Source organism: Bos grunniens, chromosome 26, assembly GCF_055505025.1.
Source record: "Bos grunniens cultivar Pamir isolate PY7600 chromosome 26, Bosgru_T2T1.0, whole genome shotgun sequence".
Classification (NCBI taxonomy): Eukaryota; Metazoa; Chordata; class Mammalia; order Artiodactyla; family Bovidae; genus Bos; species Bos grunniens.
This window is the reverse complement of record NC_141190.1, coordinates 31,466,856-31,490,771: the sequence shown is the minus strand read 5'-3', so window position 1 is coordinate 31,490,771 and position 23,916 is coordinate 31,466,856. Positions and strand designations below refer to the sequence as shown.

Here is a 23,916-nt window from a genome sequence, read left to right as displayed (position 1 = left end):
CTGCCCCTTACATTTTGCTTTGGAGGCAGGCGCCTCACTCCCCTAGTCCCAACGCTGAATCTTCTTCACACTTGAAGCCAAAGCCACACTCGGGACACAGCAATCTTGTGAAGGCAAGCATGGGTTCTCAGTCCACAGCCACAGAGTCCGTGCCCAGAACATTACGGCCCTGCCCTCCCCGAGCAGTACAAATACGTGTGTTGGCAGCTCATAACCAGCAGAGGACGATTTGAACAATGTTTCAGTGTTTAATTAAATTTCAAGAACACCTGTTTCATCAGGTTATAAATTCCCACTGAATTTTAAGAGGCTTCTGTTTGGCACACAGAGCTCTTACTTTCGAGGCTGTAACCACAGCAACATTTTTGCTTGATCATCTGTCCTTCACTCCTGCCACACACACCACGCCTCATCCCCTGCCTTTGGAGCCATGGGGAGCTGACGGTGGCAGTTCACACTCCATTCAGCTGTCCGCTGGCACAAAAGCAGCGTGGCAGCATTTCGTGCTGTTGATTTGCCTTTTCCTGACAGCTCACCTAAAGTTGGGACATTGGTACAAGAAAGCGCAGCGCAGTACTGTAAACTGAATGTCCCCGAAGAACTGAAGCAGCCGCCCCTTTCTTCAGCATCTCTAGCCCGTGATCCAAGCCCTAGACTGGGCGCCTTGCGTGTATCTGCCCCCTCTCCGAGCTGTAGTTCCCTGCCCTGTGAAAGGAGGTGATGATAGCCACCGCCTAGCCCTGTAAGGATTAGGAGCTTCTCTCTGAGGTCACAGAGCCAGTGAAGGCTAGAGAGGGAAGGCCAGGGAGCCAGCCCTGCAGATTCCAAAATCTGCCCACCTCACTGACTCCCAGTTCTGAGAACCCCAAGGATCACCTCGGGCAGGGGTCCCCAACCTCCATGATCTAATGCCTGATGATCTGAGGTAGAGCTGCTGTAATAATAATAGAAATAAATGTAATGCATTTGAATCATCCCCAAACCATCCCCTCAAGCCGGTTCATGGGAAAAATTGTCTTCTATGAAACAGGTCCCTGGTGCCAAAAAGGTTTGGGATTGCGGACAGGGGGCAAAGCAAGGAACAAATGTCCAGAATGGTGGTGGTGAGGATGAGCAACTTATGACTACCACCACCTGCATGAAGGCTTGACTGGGAGGACGAGGAAGCTGTCGTTAAACCCTCCCCACCTGAACTAGGCTTAAGCTGGGACAAGAGTCGGCAGATGGACTGGGACAGCAGAGACACTGGGGCCGCTGTCAAGCACACCCTACACTGACTGGCCTGATGTGCCCATGCCTCAATTTCCACTTTTAGAAAACGGAGAGCAATTTCCAACTCATGGACTTGGAGGATGATTTAGAGGAATTAATTCTTGTAAAAGGTTTAGGGCCTGATACATAGTAAAAGCTCAATCAGTGTTAAATTATCATTGTTGTTGTTGTTGATTACCATATAAAGTGCTTTTCACAATAACATCCTGCCATCTGTTTCACACTCCTGGTGATTTGGGCTGTCATCGCTCACACCCACCCACCATGCGCTTTTCTCCGCAGCATGGGCTTGCCTTTCCTCATGCTCTCAAGTCCCCCTGGTGTCCCCTGCTAATCAGGCCTTCAAGAGGGTACTTGAGGCTGTCACCTCTGTCAAGTCTTCCCTGACCACCCCCGTCCTCGGTGACCTCCCTGCCTCTGTACCCCAGCCAACATATGTGACCTCGTTTCCCCATCACATGACACATCTGAAGGGCCCCTGGCCTTGCCGTGGATGGAGACAGATCGCGGACCACCCCAGGGCCTGTGCTCAATGCTCAGCGAAGCTGTGCCCAATCCCAACGCTCATTCGTTCCTGCCATCCCTAAACACCTGACGTGTGTTTTGTGCTGGAACACGGAACCACTGCAACGAGCAAAGCGGAGATAGAACCTGTCCTCACGGAAGATGCTAACACAGAAATGATTAGAGAAATAACTGTACAATTCTGAATTGTGATCAAAAAAATGAAGAAGAATAAGAGTGAATGAACTATTTGGGGATTCATAAGTATCCTACTGCTGAGCATCAACTTAAAACTGTGGAACTTTGACAACCTCGTCCCTTTCTAACAATCACCTTACTTGACAAATGATACTGTCTCTAAACACAAAATCCCCAAATCATCAAGGTAGGAAGAAACCCAATGGGTCATCCCCATTTTCTCACGCCTTGGCAAAGGGATGGCTTGCTCCATTGCACACAAGTTCCGGGCCCAGGCTCTGAGGCCTCTGGGGTTGGCACTGGCCTCTCAGGGCAGTGGAAGTTTATCTGGAATTCTGACACGGCCTCCAGGAAAGAACAGCATTCAGATTCCCTTCGAGTGATTTTTTTTCCCAAGCATAGACAGTGGTTAGGTTTAAAAGCCACCAAACTAAGAGAATGGTGAAAACTAAGAAGCTGCAAGCAGGAAATGATAGCAAAACCCATGCCTGGGGTCTGACCCATGCAAGCTTCAACTTCCAGCCAATTGTTAGTTATAAATCTGAATGGAGTTTTTTCCAGATTTTTTTCAGGGGATCATGGAGTTTTGTTTTTCTATCAGAGCACTCACTAAAGGGATTTTTGGCTAAGCCTGGCAATTCTCCCCTTTCTTCCCTGGAATGGGAGGCAGCCAACTTTCTCTCACCTTCAGTCTTAAGTATAACTTGAGTGGTTCACTTGTTCATTCTGGGTGCCTTTCAAGGGCCTGCAATTACTGTGTGTTTGGAGGCCACAGCCGACCCTGCTCTACCATGCCAGCCCTGCTCATGCCAGGAAGGGATTGCTTGCCATACAGCCTGTCCACCTGCAGTGATTCCTGCTGGGGTCAGGCTTTTTCTTCTGCCTCACATTTCTTTGCAGGCTTCCCCTCCCAGGAAGCACAGGGCCCGAAGTAAACACTCAGCCTCAGCATCACCAGCTTCCTTTTTTTTTCTTTTTTTTATTTTTCTTTTTTTTAATTTTATTTTATTTTTAAACTTTACATAATTGTATTAGTTTTGCCAAATATCAAAATGAATCCACCACAGATATACACGTGCTCCCCATCCAGAACCCTCCTCCCCCCTCCCTCCCCACACCATCCCTCTGGGTCGTCCCAGTGCACCAGCCCCAAGCATCCAGTATCGTGCATCAAACCTGGACTGGCATCTCATTTCATACATGATATTTTACATGTTTCAATGCCATTCTCCCAAATCTTCCCACCCTCTCCCTCTCCCATAGAGTCCATAAGACTGTTCTATACATCAGTGTCTCTTTTGCTGTCTCATACACAGGGTTATTGTTACCATCTTTCTAAATTCCATATATATGCGTTAGTATACTGTATTGGTGTTTTTCCTTCTGGCTTACTTCACTCTGTATAATAGGCTCCAGTTTCATCCACCTCATTAGAACGGATTCAAATGTATTCTTTTTAATGGCTGAGTAATACTCCATTGTGTATATGTACCACAGCTTTCTTATCCATTCATCTGCTGATGGACATCTAGGTTGCTTCCATGTCCTGGCTATTATAAACAGTGCTGCGATGAACATTGGGGTACACGTGTCTCTTTCCCTTCTGGTTTCCTCAGTGTGTATGCCCAGCAGTGGGATTGCTGGATCATAAGGCAGTTCTATTTCCAGTTTTTTAAGGAATCTCCACACTGTTCTCCATAGTGGCTGTACTAGTTTGCATTCCCACCAACAGTGTAAGAGGGTTCCCTTTTCTCCACACCCTCTCCAGCATTTATTATTTGTAGACTTTTGGATCGCAGCCATTCTGACTGGCATGAAATGGTACCTCATAGTGGTTTTGATTTGCATTTCTCTGATAATGAGTGATGTTGAGCATCTTTTCATGTGTTTGTTAGCCATCTGTATGACTTCTTTGGAGAAATGTCTATTTAGTTCTTTGGCCCATTTTTTGATTGGGTCATTTATTTTTCTGGAGTTGAGCTGTAGGAATTGTTTGTATATTTTTGAGATTAGTTGTTTGTCAGTTGCTTCATTTGCTATTATTTTCTCCCATTCTGAAGGCTGTCTTTTCACCTTGCTAATAGTTTCCTTTGATGTGCAGAAGCTTTTAAGGTTAATTAGGTCCCATTTGTTTATTTTTGCTTTTACTTCCAATATTCTGGGAGGTGGGTCATAGAGGATCCTGCTGTGATGAATGTCAGAGAGTGTTTTGCCTATGTTCTCCTCTAGGAGTTGTATAGTTTCTGGTCTTACGTTGAGATCTTTAATCCATTTTGAGTTTATTTTTGTGTATGGTGTTAGAAAGTGTTCTAGTTTCATTCTTTTACAAGTGGTTGACCAGATTTCCCAGCACCACTTGTTAAAGAGACTGTCTTTAATCCATTGTATATTCTTGCCTCCTTTGTCAAAGATAAGGTGTCCATATGTGCGTGGATTTATCTCTGGGCTTTCTATTTTGTTCCATTGATCAATATTTCTGTCTTTGTGCCAGTACCATACTGTCTTGATAACTGTGGCTTTGTAGTAGAACCTGAAGTCAGGTAGGTTGATTCCTCCAGTTCCATTCTTCTTTCTTAAGATCGCTTTGGCTATTCGAGGTTTTTTGTATTTCCATACAAATTGTGAAATTATTTGTTCTAGCTCTGTGAAGAATACTGTTGGTAGCTTGATAGGGATTGCATTGAATCTATAAATTGCTTTGGGTAGTATACTCATTTTCACTATATTGATTCTTCCAACCCATGAACATGGTATATTTCTCCATCTATTAGTGTCTTCTTTGATTTCTTTCACCAGTGTTTTATAGTTTTCTATATATAGGTCTTTAGTTTCTTTAGGTAGATATATTCCTAAGTATTTTATTCTTTCCGTTGCAATGGTGAATGGAATTGTTTCCTTCATTTCTCTTTCTGTTTTCTCATTATTAGTGTATAGGAATGCAAGGGATTTCTGTGTGTTGATTTTATATCCTGCAACTTTACTATAGTCATTGATTAGCTCTAGTAATTTTCTGGTGGAGTCTTTAGGGTTTTCTATGTAGAGGATCATGTCATCTGCAAATAGTAAGAGTTTTACTTCTTCTTTTCCAATTTGGATTCCTTTTATTTCTTTTTCTGCTCTGACTGCTGTGGCCAAAACTTCCAAAACTATGTTGAATAGTAATGGTGAAAGTGGGCACCCTTGTCTTGTTCCTGACCTTAGAGGAAATGCTTTCAATTTTTCACCATTGAGGAAGCATCACCAGCTTCCTAGTGCTGCCGCTGTTGATTCTTCTGAGCCCTGGACTCCAGAATTGTTTTTGTACATCTGGGATACCTATGGCTTCCTCTGCCTTAGCCAACTGTTTGGGACCTGACTTCATCCATTCCCATTTGTCCAGTGCTGTGCCATCTGCCAGGCAGGTCAGACTCCTGAGCAAGGCCTTGAGTTGTACCTGAGGGAACCTGGACTTTGATATCAGGTAAGTTTGGGTTCCACTCACAGCCACCCCATTACTAGATGAACTCCACTTTCTGCATCAGCAAAATACAGAGTTCCATAAAGTTAAAAAACAGGGAAAAAAATATTTTATCATTTTGCAGATTGAATGACATATGACATAATGTATACTGACATTATGTATATTCACCTGGACGTCCAGGCTTAATGGACATCCTATAGTGATGATAATACCAGTCCCATGGGACTACCTTGAGGATTAAAAGGCTTAATATGTACAAAGTGTCTGAATTCCTGCCAGACCGTTATAAAAGACTGAATAAATATTTTATCCTCTCCCACTTTTGCTCAAACTGGTCCTTTTCCCACCTATACCATTCTAACATGTGTTACGTCACAACTGCTTATTACATGCCCCCAGCCCCATGCTGGATGGTCTTAATTATAGTACTCTCCACCTTTCTACGCAACTGTCGATCAGAAACAACCACTTGCTCAGAAGGGAACAAAACCAGGACTGGCTGTTATTATTTTCACCTTGTTTTTTGGAGTCCCATGGAGCTTAAAATTTTTACGGAAGTGTATCTTGGCAGCTGCAGCTGTCTCATGCTAAAATTAAGAAGTCAAGATGTTTATTTCACAGAATCCAAAATTTCTGGCAATAACCTGTACCTTGTCTATTAGGAGAAATGAGTGGGTCTGTACATGACTTAGAGCCTCTGCAGAGGTTTGGTTTAGATGAAAAGGTACATTTTTCCAAGCTCAAGAATTTATCAGCATTACTACATCTGCAAACCTGTCATTTATGTATGCTGTACATTACTTTGGGAAGAAAATTTTAAAACTCTGTAACTAGAATTTGCCTTTTACTTGATCGTGGCTGTGGGCTGAGTTAATGTGACAAAGGGGGTTGCTGGAAACAACCTTTTACAAAGGTATGGTAATAATTGCTTTTCAGGGGAAGTAACTAAATATACTCCAATCTTGTTAAAAAGTACACATCTGATAAGTATACATGTGATTTCGATGGAAGAACAGTTCAAACTTACTTAGGTTTTTAAACAGCAGATACAATCTAGTTCAGCCTCTCCCCCAACCCCAAATAAGAAGCTTATAGATTGCTTCAGTGTCTTGTATCCCAAAGATAAGATGCATATACACCTGTGAATAAGTTGTCTATATGTGCATGTGCCACCCACACCGTTCCATTTTAAACCTCTACTTTTCTCTGCTTGGGAACAAAATAAGCCACCAGGTGATGGCTCCTAAGCACAAGGATGGGAACATGGCACTTATTTCATAAGTATCAGTAAGCCCATAGGAAACTGCCTTCCAGAGAAGACTCGGGAAACCCTTCTCCTACCATCCTATGAGTCTAGCCATTCTAGGCACAGGGAAGACACAGCAAAACAGCAAAGGCCACTCAATGTTGCCCCCAGACTCACCCCAATAAATTCTTACCTCTCATCATTTGGCAACCTTGACTGGCTCCTGGTGTTTGGCTGAAGGCAGAGGCAGAGAGATTTTGATGGGCTTAAGCAAACTCTCCTAGGGAATTCAAATTCTCTAGAAAGTAACTACAAGACCAAATGGCCAGCCAGAGATAGAGGCTGGAACACTCCCTCCTTTGTGGTCCCCATAGCTAGGACACACCACTGCGCTACCAGCTCGCTCCGCTTGCCACACGATAGGCCGGCAAATCTGAGATGAGGTGTTGAGACAAGGAAGGGACTTTATTCAGGGAGCCGACTGACTGAGAAGATGACAGACGAGCGCCTCAAAATAACCATCTTGTCAAGGCCTGGATGCCAGGTTCTTCTATGGATCAGAAATGTGGGAAGGTGAGGAAACAAAGTAAAAAGACCATTTAATTCTTGCAAATGTCTCCTAGAGCGGCAAGCCTCAGGCAGGGGGGTGTATTAGTTTCACTTCCTTAACAGCTCTTCACAGGCAGGCAGGGTCAGGCTAGCTCCCTGAAGCAGGCCATTAGGTATGTCCAGAATAACAAAGGCAGCAAGATAGGATTAAAGTCTCATAAGCAAATCCAGTAGGAACTCAAAATTAACCCTTCCTGGTTACAACTATGGGGCTTCCCTCATAGCTCAGTTGGGAAAGAATCCGCCTGCAATGCAGGAGACCCTGGTTCGATTTCTGGGCTGGGAAGACCCGCTGGAGAAGGGATACAGCTATGAGTTACAACTATAGTCATGGATGCCCAAGCATGTACTGGATTCCTCGACAGGAGAGAATTCATTTATATGAGAGGAAACCCGTCAGTCACCTTCCCCCTCCAACAGGGCTCCACCAGGCAGCATCTCTGGCCTGAAGCATGAGATCTAACTTCCTTTTGAGCCCCAAACGTGATGCAGGGCAGGCCAAGGGGAACCACAAAACCTGCGCTCTTGGCCATTCCTGGAAGGACAGCTTTGACAGTGAGAGAAAGCTTATTAGGATGCCTGTGATGAAATTTAACACCTTTCTTGAGAGGTGGTGGCATCCAACTCTTTCAACCCCATGGACTGCTGCCCACCAGGCTACTCAGTCCATGGGGATTTCCCAGGCAAGAATACTGGAGTGGGTTGCCATTTCCTTCTCCACGGGATCTTCCCAACCCAGCGACTGAACCTGTGTCTCTTGCATTGCAGGTGGATTCTTTACCACGTGAACCACCATGGAAACCTTTCTTACCTTTGGGGAATTAAGTGGTAAAGTGCCAAAAAGGACCTTGCCTTCTTTTCACTAGGCTCTCCTAGACCAGCTACAGTGTGCTCCAACTGCTCTGATTTAATTCTAACAAGGATTCAGTGATGTGCAGGTTTATCTTCTTCAATACATTAAAGGTTGGACTTAGGGAGGTTAGTGTTAATCACTCAGTTGTGTCTGACTCTTTGCAACCCCATGGACTGTAGCCCACCAGGCTTCTCTGTCCATGGAATTCTCCAGGCAAGAATACTGGAGTGGGTAGCTATTTCCTTCTCCAGGGCATCTTATCCAGCTACTAAGTAATGAAGCTGGGATTTAAACACAAATACATTTGAATCCAGCGTCAAAGCTCCCAACTAATATATGCAACAAGACATAGGCTGTCACATCCTCCTGGGGCCGTGGCATTTAGGAGGGATCCAGTCAAAATCCCAACCTCCTTTTAACAGTGAGTACCATGTGCCTGCCATGTTCCAAGCACTGCCCTGGGTGTTCTACATCATCATCACTGAATCCTCACAGTAGTGCTTTGATGCGGCCCATACCTCCATTTTACATACAGATAACGGGCTTAGAGAGCTTAAGTGTCCCATGTCACCCTGTTAGGAAGAAGCAAAGCCAAGCCATGTTCACTCCAAAGTCTGTAACTTTCACCTCCAGACCTATACCTCCATATCAGGAGTTTCCATTTACAAATTTGGAAAAAACGAGATGCATGGAATTATTAGAGTCCATAGAGAATCATGACTAACTTCCCTCATAAATTTCCAGAGTGATCCCTTGATATCCCCAAATTTTGAAAACCAAGCAACCAGCCCCAACACTCAACATAGTCCATCAAGCTGAAATTTTGTAAGGGAATACTGGTGACAAATGTTTCTCAAGTTACAACAACAACAACAAAAAAACAATTCCACTTAGTAGCATCATGGATCACGGAAGCTTTTATGTGAGTCTGGGCCTCCCTCCAGCTCTTCCTAGGGTTTCTGCTTGGATTCCTTCACTTATGAATTGTTAGCTTTTAGAACAGGGTTAGTGGAGCTCTGCAGAGAGCTGTGATATCATGGGCCAGTTGTCTTAACAACTAACGGATATGTGCCCTCCCCACTTCCCTCTACCATCCAAAGCATGATGGGTGTTAAACCCTTCTCTCTGGTTCCCACTAACACAAGATATTCTCAGGACCCAAACTTGAGTCCCAAGTGGATACCCTGCAAAGACTTTGGCAAGTTTTCTAAGAATTTCTTCTCCTCCTCTTCCAGGCTGGCTTCATCTGCCTGCTGGAGAAGTATCAGCAGCTCTCACCACAGCCTCGAGCTGTCATCTCAGAGCACAGCTTCATGATGAAGTTGAATCTAGCCCACTTTCCATCCTGGGCACTTGCCACTATCAAATATTCAAGTGGAACTAATGAATGCCTTTTACTTCCCTTGAACATAAAGAGTCTTGAAGAAATCGAACCCCAAGAGCCTGCCAACTTCAGGGAATTAGTCTGGTCTTTGAGAAAATGTATTTGCCACTCCCACCCCCTCAAAATAGTTCTGTTTCCCGTGCCCACCTAAAAGGATAATAATATCTTCACCATTACTATGCCAGCAAGAAAAATGTTTCTTTCCCCAGGAGGCAGAAACACATTTTCTGACTGAGCCTAGGAGACCAAAATGTTAAAATTTGAATTCACTTTCTTTATAATATCTTTAAAATATGTGGGACCTGCCCCTGAGTTCTGTGTAGTCAGCAGTTTCTCCAATAAGCTCGTTTATTTTTCATACCGACTAGAAATAGAGCTTGATTTTCCCTAGTCCCATTTCTGTCTGCCCCTGGAAACTTCCAGAGAAAAGACCTTGATATCTAGGAAAAGAGCAGCTTGGAAGAGAAGTATGGAAGGGCTGGCCACTGAACGGAGCCCACAGTGGTTTCTAGAGGAAGGCAGCACTGGAAAACGCACCTCAGTGATTTTCCTCCATTTCCTCTCCTGAAGTTCTCCAGATAGACAATGTCCCTGAGAGGACTTTGGGGCGAGAGCTCTGAGTCTCTGCTGTAACGTTTCATCACACAATTTCACACCAACAAGAGGAAGAAAACCCAGTTGGTGCATATGAAACAGACAAACTTTCTACAGTCAGCAGCAGGGGAATCTGCGAATGCGGAGAACAAAAAGGGGAGCCATACCAAGGCTCTAATCAAAGCTCTGAAATTATCAGTGTCCTGAATCAAAAAAGATTCTCAAGGATGAGCCCAATCATTCACCATATTTCCTGACCTAAGTCCCAAACCACACACCCAGAACTATGGGTTTGCCTTCTCTCAAATTCTGGAGTGTTCTGAAAGGACAAGGATGCAGCCTATTTGAAGATCAGAATTCAACCTACTAGTCAGTCTGTCCTCTTAGCATCAAAGAGCCCAAACAGGATAATAAAGTATGAAGTGCTCTCAAATTTTAAAAAGGGTGGCAGTCGCTGCAACTGGACCAAGGCACTGGAGCTGTCCCTGGTGCTGCCTCCAAAGGCTACAGTAGCCTGGGGCACCCAGTCTTGCCTTTTGATCTGCCCACTGGCATCTGCCCATGTCCAACTCCTTATCACTGTCCTTCTAGCTATACAGTCCCAATTTATACCTTTACAACCACACCCATTCTGAATCTCTGCATGCTCTGCAACACTCCCCAACCTCACTGGACTGAACTCCACCCACCTATTGATTGAGATCTTCAGCCAAAAACCCAGCCCACCACCACCTCAGATCACTGAACACAAACATATTTGAACTTCATCCCAAAAGCAACATGGGGTGACTGAAGAATTTTAAGTGGAGGAATAATGCCAACACATCTGATGTTTGGGAAGGTCACGCTGATCTCAGTGCAAGGAATGGAAGAGGAAATGGGAAATTAGTTATAGGCCGGTGCATTAACCGAGACAAAATATAATAGACAAGATAAGGAAAGTGACAGAGGAGTTAGAGAGAAGATTGTGGTTTCAAGAAATATTTAGGCTTTAAGATAAGCAAGATGTGGCTGAAGAAGATGCAGTCTGTGTGGAGAAAAAAGAAGCCAACGTCAAAGATAACCCCAAAGTTTCCGATTGGACAATAGGTAGGATGGTGTTACCAAATATGGAGTTGAAAAGCATGAGAGAAGACACAAATTTGAAGGGAAAAAAATGTAAATTCAATTTTATATACGTAGAGTTTAGGGAATTTGTGCCATATACATCTGGAAATGCTAAGTGAACAGCTGACTGCAGATCTGGAACTCAAGAGACACATCTGAACTTAACATAGAGATGTTGAAATTATCAGATACAGGTGGTGATCAAAGGCATGTGACTAAGTAAGAATGATCCAAGTCAAAAGAGATCCAAGGAAATGACTCCAGTGAACTCAATACTCACTTCTTTGGAGTATGGATTTTCAAATTCGTGAGTAAGTAGTGAGGAGTCAGATAGAAGGGGGCACACTGAGGGATGTGTGTCAGGAAAACAAGAAGAAGGGAGTGTTTCCTTGAAGAATGGTCCACAGTGTCGTAGAAGACAGAGACCACATAAAATTAGACTTGCAAAGGGTCTACAGAATTTAATGACAAAGATCTTAGGCAACCTCCAACTGGCTAGCCTTTCACTGCAGAGAGGGTGAGATTGAGGCCAATTTAAAGTGCGTTAAAGAGAAACTGGAAAGTGAGAGATTGGAAGAGTACATGGATATAACTCTTTCAAGTTTGGCTGTGCAGGGAAGGAAACACCAGAAAGGTGGGCTGCGGACACCGTGAAGACATTTGTTGTTAAGGTGAAAAAACTTACATATATTTAAATGCTGGCTGCATTGAGCCAATTGAAAAGGAGAAGTTAAAGATGAAAAAAGAGATAACTGGTAGATAAAGATTCCTGAGGAACTAAGGGGAGGGAATATGGGATCCAAGGCACCAGCATTCCTCTCCTGGATGGAGGGGAGAGCTACAAGGGGTCAGAACCCACAGATGTGTGAGGAAGTGAGTCAGATGAGTGGCTGACAGTTAGGGAGTTCCTGCCAAGCCTGCATCAGATGCCAACCGTGCACACTTTCTCCCCACCACTTCATCATCCAAGAGGAGAAATAAATTTGTTCTATCAGGAAAACTGGAACATATTGGTGAGTGTTAGGAGGAGGCAGATTTTGATTTAAGAGAAGAAGAAATCTGCTAACAACTGGAGCTGTCCAGTGACAGAATGGAATCCTCAGTGAGCTGTCTATCAGAGGCAGTGTTCAAGTAGAGAACCAAATGCCATAGCCTTCCTGGCCAATCTCGGTGAATCCTGTACTGGAAAGAAGCTTGAGCGAGACAGTGTCTAATGACCCTTTCAGCTATGAACTGCTCCTGCTTTCAAGGCAGTCCCTGACTCCTTCCCAGGAATCCTTGAATTGGCTACTGTTTTTGCCTATGAGGGGTCATGGGGGTTCTTAGACCACCAGTGCTAGAGATGTCATTTGCAGAGGGGCCCATAGTGGGTATTCAGGAGACAAATTTGTCCACTAATAAATAACTTCGTATCATGTCATTTTACTGTTGGAAGTTTATTCTGTGGAGCCTTGCTTACCCTCAAGAACTCCCTGTGCAAATATAGAGATTCTTAGGAGGGTTTCCATTTTACAGTGACATCGGCCAACATCTGGAAGCAGACCTCCATGAGAATGGACAGTCTGCTGTCGTGGCTGAGAGCTGGTCTAGCATCTTCCTTCCAGGTTTGCATTCAGCTCCATCAGTGTCAACTAGTTGACTGTTGGTGAGTTACTTAACCTTTCTCTACCCTGTTGCGGAGGATCAAAAATCTAATACTTAGAAAAGCACCCAGCACATAGTAATTTCTCAATAAACATTTATTAAATGTATGAATGAGGCAATAATGCCAGAAGCCTGGGACAGAATAGTCATGGTTGGTGAGAGGATGCTAAAGAAATAGTATTTACTTCATTATCTTCCATCGAATTTTATCATTTGAGATTTGCCCAAATATCAGCCTTTTAGAAGATAGTCTTCCAATGGTATCAGCTGACCACGAAGCACAAATGTGTTTGTCTTTCCAATGGAAAAATGCTCTGAGCTATAAAGCTTGACTGAGAAAGCAGGTTCAGGTTACTCTTCATTATGCTCTAGAGGGATCATTTCAGCCCAGCTAAGGATGCTCTACTGATTTCCCACCCAAATCATGCTGGTGACTGACAGTTATTCGGTACTTACCATGAGCCAGGAAGCTTAATTTTATATGTTGGCTGTAATCCTCATAAAACCCTGCAGGACAGATGTTAGTCCCACTTAATAGATTTAAAAAAAAGAAAGAAAACCTTGGTTTAGGGAAGTTTTAGCAGCTTTTCCAAGGTCACACAGGTAGTAATTAAACAGGATCAGGATTCAAAGTCAGGTCTGTCTGACCACCAAGCCCACATTTGCTATTATGCCCCATTTTTTCTCCCTTAAAGACTCTAGCAGATGGTAAGTTTCTTGCAGGCCAGCAGGGTGATTCCTGTGTTTCCCCTGCACTGCCTGACCCTGTTACATAGGAAGGGCTTAGTAAATGGTTATTCAATTAAAATCTAATTACTTGGTAATTTCCAGGTTGTTAGTCACTGTTACTATGTCTTGTGCCTTACCTAACTTCCAACAAACAACAATCTACTAATAAACTTGAATCCCAAAGCCTCTTCACTTCTGTTTTGCCCATGAGAGACCCTTGGGGTTCCCTTAGGGGATTTCCCTTAGAAACAGACCCTGGACAGCCCAGAGCCCATAGGAAGTCCTTCTACTGCCTGGCCTTTAACCCCATAGAGGAGCTACACTTCCCATGCTCTGTAGTAACCAGCACTAGAAATTCACTTAATATTCAACCTAAATGAAATCAAGGAAAACCAGGACTGAAGGCATGCAGAACAAAGACCAAGCCTCTAGGGTGGCTGAGTCAGGAAGGTATCTTAGACTTTGGGCTGAGACCAGCACATTCTATGCTCTTTATCACCCAGTCTTCTCTGCACCTTGCCTCTATGCCTCCCAGCAGGAAGCTTTCCAATCTGGCCCCTACACACATCCATTTCTTCCTCTGTGGTGTGAGTTGCAGCGCTGGCTTCTCTGGCATGCCTCTTCCCACCACTTTGTCAATTCCTTTTCATGCTGCAAAGGTCACAACCAGAAATCCCTTCCTGACTGTTCCATCCCTCTATATCTTTGTCTCTTCATTTCTAATGCAAAGTGTAGCTTAGACATAGCCATGTGTAGCCTCTTATCTGTCACTGATGCTTCCTGCTGATGCTCCAAGTCCCAACAAGTAGACTGAACATCCTTTACAAGTAAGAACGATGCATGCTGTTCCCTGCCCCCTGCTGGTGACCAGGTCAAAGACACAGGATATCTCCCAGCCAAGTTTCTCATGCTGCAATATTCAGCATGCACCACCCTGGCGGGCCTGGGAAGTGCCCTTCCCATCAAACCCAAGAGTCATCCCCATCCCATCGGCTTTCCTCAATTATCTCTAACCAGATTATCCTTCTCCCACAGAATACAGAACCCTCCAAGGAGGCCCAGATGGATGCTGGCCCCAGGTCTTCAACTAATTGCTCTCATCCTCTTCCGATACAAGTAAGGAATTATCCCTTCCAAAGCAGTATAGTTCTGGAAAAACATTAATGGTGACTCATGCCAGGGTGCAGGGTGGGAGCAGAGAGGAATGGAGAAAGAAAAGAGAGAGGGTGCAGGCTGCTTATGGAGCCACAGAATGAGGCACATTAACCAATTTTGCCAATTATGCAGCTGAAGCAATTAAATAGTATCACAGTGATAGGAGGAAGTGCAAACAGAGTCCACAACACTGTCCTGGGGCCAGAAGAAAACCAAACTTGGCTGCCGTGGTGGAAAGTCACTGCCTTCATGGCTCCAGCTTCACTTTCTCCTTTTACATCTGGTCATAGAAGTCCTCTCCCCTCAGGAGACGTCTCCTCTGCATCTGGTCGTGGGCTCGCCTCTAGGTGAGGGGGACATTGTACCTGGGTTAGGGGAGTGTGCCTTCCCCCAGCCTCAGTGGGTAGCAGAGCTGATTAGAATCAGTCCTGAAAATGAAAATATCGACACTGAAAGAACTATCAGATTGTGAATGTGGAAGGTGCTTGCTTGGGACTGCCAGTAGCCACCTCTCCTTCCAGATGGAGAAGCTTGCCTGAAAATAAAGGCAATCAGTGAAGGAGGGCAGTATTAAGAGGTGGAGAAAATGTGGAGCTTTGATACCTCATTTGAGCCCTAGATCTGACCATGCCTTAGCACCTGGACAGAAATCCCCTCTATCCCCCAGTTAGATATGGGTTTCTAGATGTTTCATTCTATTGTTTGAGTGAAACAGACACCCAGCCAATATAGCCACTGAGACCAGAGGCCATGTTCCGTGGGGAAAAGCTGCCAATCGCCAGAGAGAGACTGATAAAACAGCATCACCTCCACATTTTACTGAAGCAATTCAGCAGGACTTTCGGCCTCCTGCACTGGAGAAGCAACCTACTGCACTGTACTTAAGCCAACAACAGAGAAGCCTTAAGTATAAGGCATGGAGAATACTGGTGGGAGTCATCTCAGTCTTCCCCTAAAATCTCATCTAATCTATGCTTCAGGGGGCAGGACGCACAGTCCTAATTTGACCAGAGGCCAATCACCAGCTCCTGTGCACTCTAGCCCTGAACCTGAACAGCTTCTGAAAGACCCCCACTTAACCCCCAGATCAGCTTTTCCAGTGTCCTGCCCAGACACTGACTGCCACATGAGAATGCCCACGACTGCCTTCCAAAAATAAGGAGTGGGGTACAGAGCCAGAGATGGCATCAAGTCACTCTCTTGATGGCCTCCTGATGCATCACTCAGCTCTCATTTCCCCGGGCAGAATGCCAGTGAGGCAACCACAGCTCCCTGGAGGACGAGAAGCAACTTCTTAATTAAAGGAAAGATCTAAACCTTCAAAGTGATTTATGCAGAGCCCTAAGCCCCCCAGTGGTGGGCACTCACACAGACCCTCCTCCTAGCACAGGATTTCTGGGCAGACCTGGCATCAATGCAGAACTGCTCCAGCCCCCTAAACTGCCTTACACACCCTGCATTAGAAGATCCTCAAAAACTGGACATAGAGTGCAATTCATGGGTTGACGCCACAGATACACGGTGGCAGTAGAAAACAGATGCCATATAGGAGTTCATGGGAAGTCAAACGATAAAGGAGCAAGAGACAGACAAAAAGACAAGCCATTTTCTCTGGGAGCTGACCCTTGGAGCTCACCCTGGCATTTCTAACTCTCTTTCACAACCACAAACCAGAGCCAAGATGTTGCTGTTCAGCCGCTAAGTTGTGTCCAACTCTGCGACACCATGGACTGTAGCCCACCAGGCTTTTCTGTCCATGAGGTTTTTTAGGCAAGAATCCTGGAGTGGATTGCCTTTCCTTCTCCAGGGGATCTTCCCCACCCAAGGATCAAACCCATGTCAACCCGTGTCTCCTGCATTAGCAGGCAGATTCCTTACTACTGAGCCACCAAGGAAGCCCAAGATAGACGTTCCCAATCCTGGATACACACTAGAATCACCAGGGTGGTACTAAAATTCTGTGATGCCTGAACCCCAGCTCCACCAAAGCCAGCCAGAATTTTCAGAGGAATCCTTTTCAGAGGAATTTTCAGGCGTGATTGAGAAGCACTGAGCCAAGAGAGCACCATTTTCCCATCCACTTCTTGTCATTTCCAGGATGCCCTCAGCACATGTGGTCCAGAGGAATCAGAGATGACATGAGGGTCCCTCTTCCTCAGTCCTCTCTCCGCTTCCTGGAGCACACAGGCTCCCATTTGGTGTTAAGCAGGACTTTACCCAGAGCTGAGGACCCCAAAAACTGGAAACAAAAGCCAGTAGGAAAAAGAAAACAGTAGAAGCCAGCTGGGTGACAGCTTCTCCAGATCCTGCCTCAGCACGGTGACCGTTGAACGGCGATCTTAGAAGCAGGGATGGGCAGAAATACTGACGGAGTGGAGAGTGGGCTTAGTGCTCAGTCACCCCACCACAGGTAGACTGGATGGGGGTGCACCAGTTGGACTTCCTCCCCCGGGACTGGAACACAGCTCCCATGGCTGGTCTCAGTTGGTGTTTAAATGGCAAAAATATGCTGATGTGTGTGTAGAGAGAATGAAGCTGCTGGGAGAGATAAGAGGGGAGCAGACATGGTGAAAAGCAGAATAAAGCAGGGTGAGGCAAGTCGCTCCAGCTCTTGTGCCTTTCAGCCTCTTGCTCTAGGCTGTGTAGAAGCCTAGCAGCCACCTCTGCCTTGGGCTCCAAGAAAACCCCCGCAATGGTGAGCAAGGTAACTCTCCTGACTGAACATACACCCCCCCCACTTCCCTGCCCTCCTCACCATGGAGCCGTGCCCACAGTGGAAAGAAAGAACCTGGCCCCAGGGTCCAGATAAGAGCTTTCCCATGAGAGGCTTGGGCACATTGCTTAACTTGCCTATGCCTCAGTTTTCACATCTATGAAATGGGAATGTGATGAACAGTAAAGGAGTTAATACAGATCACAGCCTCACACGGTGCCTGACATGTTAGATCTTAAACACATTTCCATAAAAGTCATATTTTGCTTCTCTCTAGAATCAAGTGCTGCTTCCTACCAGTCCCAGGAAGGAAAACATACTGCCCAGTGACCCAGTGGATGAGCACGCTGGCCTCCCCAGGAGCCCACGGTGGTGCTTTATGGTGGGTGACTCTGCAGTGCTCACACTGCCAGCAGCTCTGAGGTCTCAGCGTGGAGGGTGGACTTGTGTAGGTCATGACTCTGGCGCTCAGGAGCCTTGCCTCCTTGTTGGGAAAATCAGGTATGCACAAGAAAAGAAAAGAAAAAACAAGTTCCCAGGGACACTGTAGGTGGTTAGTGGTGACACAGGGGTTGGTAGAGAACAGTCACTGACCAGACAGCCTGGTCGTGGAGGCCTCACAGAGGAGCTGTGATGTGCATCACCACGCGATGCCAGGCCTGGCAAGGTAGCCATGGTGCTCTCCACCACATTCCACACCATGCCTCCTGGGAAAAACCATAAGCGCATTTTCCATGAAAGAGGAGAGTGAAAAAGCTGGCTTAAAACTCAACATTCAAATAACTAAGATCATGGCATCTGGTCCCAACACTTCATGGCAAATAATAGATGGGGAAACAACAGAAACAGCGACAGACTTTATTTCCTTGGGCTCCAAAGTCATTGTGGATGGGGACTGCAGACCTGGCATGCTGCAGTCCACGAGATTGCAAAGAGCCGGGCACGACTTGTTTTAGTTGCTAAGTCGTGTCCGACTCTTTGTGACCCCATGGACTGTAGCCTGTCCTCTGTCCATGGGATTTCCCAGGCAAGAATACTGGAATGGGTTGCCATTTCCTTCAGGTTTCTAATGATCCCATTTCCCCCTGAGGCTCATCAGATCTTATTTTTAGATGAGGAGGTTTGGGTTTGCTGTTAACCAGAAACCACAGTCCTTTTTGCAGCTAGAGTTGGAGCAGACCTGGCCACACCCATGCACCAGCCCCCAGGCCACCTGAAGACATTCCCATAGCTGCTGGCTTGCTGTGTCTCTATCTAGGGACACGAGTCTGCCTTGAGACCTTGCTCGGCCCGGCTCAGGGAAGCTGCGAGGGCCGAGGAGTCAACATCCCAGGGGCAGCTGTCAACCAGTGAAGGACAGGAGTTTGTGACAAATATCCTCTTTCTCTCTCCCCGCAGTGTAAAGGGCAAGACCAAGTCTAAGGCGTGTTCCACACAGTTTCTCAGCATCTCCAACAGGACTGAGCCCCAGCAGCCCACTGCATCTTCTGCTTAATGGCTCACCCCTTGTTGGGTCTCTTCCATCTCCCTAGCTCACTTCCCCAGATCCTTCATGGTGGCTTCTGAGATCACCTCCCAGATGAACTGCTGGCACCAAATCCTCATCTCAGGGCCTGCTTTTAGAGGAAACCCGACCTGAGCCCAGAGTACGGCGGACCCTCATGAAAAGGAGGGGCGTGGGCCACTGAGAAGACATCTCCCAGCCTGCCCTCAGCCTGCTCAACTTGGCACAGTCTGGAATGCTTGCTTCTGCCTCCTTCCTGGGTTGTTTCTCATCCTGTTTGTTCCTGCCTCTACTATCCAACACCATTTGGTGCTGCTCAATAGGTCTCTGCTCCTGCAAGTGAATTAGCAATATTGCTTGGATGTTTTCCTAATAAGCATCTTTGGGGAGGTGTTTATGGTGCTCAGCAGCTACATTTGAACCTAAAGAGCTATCAGACATAGAGAAGGTAGCTGAAGCCCTGGACGGGTCCCTCATACTAGCCCCACTCAGTGATTCATCGGGGTGAAAGTGGGGCCCAAGTCAGACACTTACGTGGATTAAATCTCCTTGCAGGTAAATAAACCAGACAATTCCCATGCTTAGCATGTCAGCTGGGTGTTGGCAAACAGGAGCACGGCTTTAGCCCGGCTGTTGCAACAGCACAGCTGCCTAATGAACGGAGCCCCCTCAACTCAGGCTACCCGGATGGGAAAGGTCAGGATATCGGCTCGAGGGAGATGACGCAGGTGACATCATGGAGCTGCACGTGACCCTTCAGCTGGACTCTGTTGGCTGATTTCAGTCTTGCATCCATAAATGTCATCCTCCTTTGAAGATTGGAATGAGATGGACACAGAAGAAGTCATGTGGAGATCAAAAATAAGCTGCCCTTCCTGCCTCCCAGATATACTGAGGGCTTGATCACTCTGCCGTGTTCAGTGGCAGGATCATTGAACAGATGTGTTCTGGCTCCCAGGATAAGAAAAGAGGAGGACACTGTCAATCTAGGGGTGCAGTGCTCGCAGGTGACCCAGCGACTCAGCCTGAGAAACTGGGTCTGTCTCCTTCCTCAGGTTGTATCAGAGTCTGTGCAGAAGAAGGTTGAAACTAGGAGGGCTCAAGGTGGGCAGTAAGGACACCCCCAATTCATGCCAGGCTCTCCAGCCCTGTCACACTTATAAGGAAGTTGAGAAGGAGGAGAGAAGAAAGAAAAGGCAGGAGAGAGAGGCAGCTGAGGAGACAGGAGAGCTCAAGCCTCCCAAAGGACAGAATCCACCTGGAGCAGACCTACCAACACGAATCCCTTCACTCAGCACTTACGGCTGCTAGGTGTGCATCTCTGAGCCAGGTGCTGGGAAGACGGGGTAGGCGTAGCCCTTCAGGAATTTCCCACCAAGACGAAAATAAAATTTTGAGAAAAAATGCCCATGAATGGCAGAAGAGTGTCACCTAAATGAAATCAGAGGGGACTTGAACAAGTGAAGTAGGAAGCATCTCATCCAGCTAGTTTCCCAGAGGCTCAGGGTAAGGTCGCTGAGAACAAGGAATGAACAGGAAGCAGCAGCCAGAAGGAGGCTGGGTGACAGCGACCTTCCAGGCAGAGCTAACAGCACATACAAAGGCCTCAGGGCAGAAAGCCCAGCTTCTCTGGAGGAGCTGAGGAGAAAAGGCAAGTAAGAGGCTGGTGGAGAGAGTGTGGAGAGGCAGAGAGAGACTGAGATGGGAGTGACTAGCTAAACTGCAGACAGATCAACCGAAGAGGGAATTGGTGAGTGGACGTTTTATCTGGAAAACTTAGGATGCCACAGAGAGAGACCCAAGATGGGGACCACGCATGAGACGTTAGAGGGTGTGGAAGAAAGAGCGAGAAGGAAGGAAAAGAAATGAGAGAGACGCTGTATCCAAAGACACGACGGTAGGAAATTCTCCAGGATTAAAGAGTTTCCTCAGATTGAAAAATCATGAGTCATGAGCGGGATAAATTTAAGAAGGTTCAGAATTGCTAACCCAATACCCCTGTGAGAAACAAATTTCCCAATTAGAATATCATGTTTGTGTGCAATTCTTTTTTGCATTTTCTCTAAACTGAAGTAGACACAATATTTCCTAGGTAACTTCTGTCAGCTCAGACCCTCCAGTGTGATTGTGTGAATCATTTTAAATACAGTTAGATTCATTTGTTCCAGGCCATATTCCTACCCTCGCCTCAACATACACACACACACACACACACACAGGTTGATTTCTTTTCATTTATGTACAATAAAATATATTCTTTGTAGACTATAGCTCTGTGATTTTGATCACTGTCGTGTACCCATACAGAAAACATCAACATGTGATTTAGGGATTCTAATAATGGTCCCCACTTTACACAGGACAAAAGGAAAAGTAACCTTGCCTTAGGTCATCCAACCAGTTCACAAAGGGCTGTGCTTTCACCTGGGTGGTTCCTGGCTCCAGAACAGCAGCTAAAAACCCCTACGCCATCCCGTCTTAGATGTCCACACCCAGCCCAAGTCTACATAAACCTCTGATTACCATCTACTCAGTCACCCAGATGTGCATGTGCTTGAATCCTCAGTCACTGTCCTGACTGAGGCACGTGAAAAGCCTGGCCTAACTTTTTTGGGGAAAAAAAAAAGTCAGGAGGACAAAAATAACACCCCTTTCCAAACTGTGGAATCGGTTGGGATTGGGTAGAAAGAAGAGGGAAGATGTAAACCTCAAGCTCAAGACTGACTGAGGGTTATTTAATCCTCCAGCCTGTGACCCTTTGACGGCACCGTCACTTATCCATCTCTACATTCGTGGTATTTAGCACATGGCAGGTGTTTAATCAACATTTGTTGGAAGAATGTGTGTATGAGTGAATAAAAGATCATACATTTAAATGTCAAGAGGTACCAAAGAAGACTTACGAGCCACAGGAGATGTTCCCTCTTGCAATCAACATTCTGTATCCTTTCCATCAGAAGAGAAGCCTTACTCTCCCAATCTTACTAACAACATCTCCACACCTGCAGTGCAGCAGAGACCATAGATATGCCAGACCTGTCAGCTAAATTATGAGTAATGACGTACAGCTCAGTGTCTCTCTGTAGCCCTGGAAGTCAGGTGGAACTGTGAGGTGACACAAGGCAATATGAAGCAAAGCCATGGATGGATAATGGGTACAAGACGGATGGATGGACAGATGGACCAAAAGACTGCACTAAATTTAAGTTCAGAGCTACACTTACGTACTCCTTGAGGACAGAAGTTATTGTCCTCCTTCATAGCCATGAATTAGGCAGTGCCTAATGCATTGCCTCGCACACAATAGTTTCTCAAGAAATACCTGTTGAATAAAAGAGGAATGAAAAGAAAGTATCTGACAAGCAGTCTCCCTGTGCCAAATGCTATAAAGTACAGGCATTCAGAGTTTATCCAGATACTTATCTAAGTTTGGGCTTCCCTGGTGGCTCAGACGGTAAAGAATCTGCCTGCAGTGCAGGAGACCTGGGTTCGATCCCTGGGATAGGAAGATCCCCTGGAGAAGAGAATGGCTACCCTCTCTAGTATTCTTGCCTGGAGAATCCCATGGACAGAGGAGCCTGGCAGGCTACACTTCATGGGGTCATAAAGAGTTGGACGTGACTGAGTGATTCACCCAAAGTTTGACTCCTGTGTCACAGCTTCTCTGCCAGATTTTACTAATAATGAGGAAAATTAGAAGACCAGCTCCTTCTGGGCTGATTTTTGTTCACACAGCCTACATAAGTTGGGAATGCCTGGAAGTTAACCAGGCTTTCTAAAGACCCAGTAGGAGAGCTCGGAACAGACAGGACAGGACTCTTGCAAGGGTCCCTGAGATAATTTGCTTGAAGACCATTAACTGTCTTCACTTTGCCCACAGAATCTGAAGGCAATGACGTTCAGAGGCACAGCACTCCTTACCCCACAATCAGGAAAGAAAACATTGCTAATGACATCCAGGGAGACCCTCAACAAAGGAAGTTGGCCTGAGAGAGCGTGGAGAGGCAAGCAGCCAACAGTCTGCGGTGGCAGATGTTCTGGCATGACCATAGGAAATGGAGAATCACATATTTAATGTACATCACTTTGCTTTTGTCATGTTGGGTTCTGGGGACAGGTGAAGGGCACGTTCCCCGTTCCACCTTGCAGCCCGGCTTTCTAGTCAATCATTGCTATTCAGGATCATGCTTGTTGAGCCAACAAGAGCATCACACTGTCCTTGAAATCAGTGTGAATATGCTGGACTTAATAATAACTGGAGTGTTGCTTGGTCCCCTGGGCATTCCCTGAAGCGATCATGCCAAGGAGATACTCTGCTCCTCGGGGCTAAGAATTTATAAGAAAAGACTGCATTTTATACATCATAAAATTATTCCTGCAGAAGTGAGCTTCTCTGTCTGGGACACACAAGACCACAACAAAGAGCCCAGCTTTGAGGCAGGTTCTTCACAGAGACAGTGTGTAAATTCTGAGCCTCAGAATCTGCAAATTAGGATTTGAGGCACCCTGCCTGTCATGGTGGGGTAGGGCTTTGTCAGCAAAACCCAGTGTCAAGGTTTGTCCAAACCCTTCAGGTGCACACCCACAAATCACTGATGCCAACTCTGCAGGGACTGTTCACTCCAAAACCTGGAGCTGTTGGGAAAAGTCTCCATCCCGTCACTCAATTCTCCAGTCTGCCACCAGAGGAAACTTTGCATCCCTGGCCCCTCAAAAAGACACATGCCTCTCAGAACAGTGGACACTCTGGGGCTCAAGGAACCCTGAGCAGGTTCACAAGTACTAAACTCACTGCCACACACGCAAAGGGCCAGGAAGCCTGACCTGAAATGTGCCGAGGTCTGGCCCCGTCACTGCTCACCCGCTCCTCTGGGCACATGGCCTGACAGTGTAGTTAGGTTGTGTGGGTCCCTCTCTGTCTCCTCGGTGCCATTCTCCACCGGG

At 46.1% G+C, this 23,916-nt stretch overlaps 1 long non-coding RNA gene across 3 annotated transcripts; it reads right to left on the bottom strand.

The window, feature by feature from the left end:
• Positions 1-14,249: 14,249 nt before the first annotated feature.
• LOC147344329 (uncharacterized) lies at positions 14,250-20,982 on the bottom strand. Of its 3 annotated transcripts, none has more exons than XR_015155745.1 (3): positions 20,275-20,981; positions 19,507-19,781; positions 14,250-15,183 (listed from the first exon to the last, which is right to left on the bottom strand). It is a non-coding gene; the product is annotated as an uncharacterized LOC147344329 (long non-coding RNA). The 3 variants fall into 3 exon arrangements; XR_015155747.1 differs by lacking the exon at positions 14,250-15,183 and adding an exon at positions 15,199-17,293 and having other exon boundaries at positions 20,275-20,982; XR_015155746.1 differs by lacking the exon at positions 14,250-15,183 and adding an exon at positions 15,199-17,290 and having other exon boundaries at positions 20,275-20,982.
• Between the last annotated feature and the right edge of the window lie 2,934 nt (positions 20,983-23,916).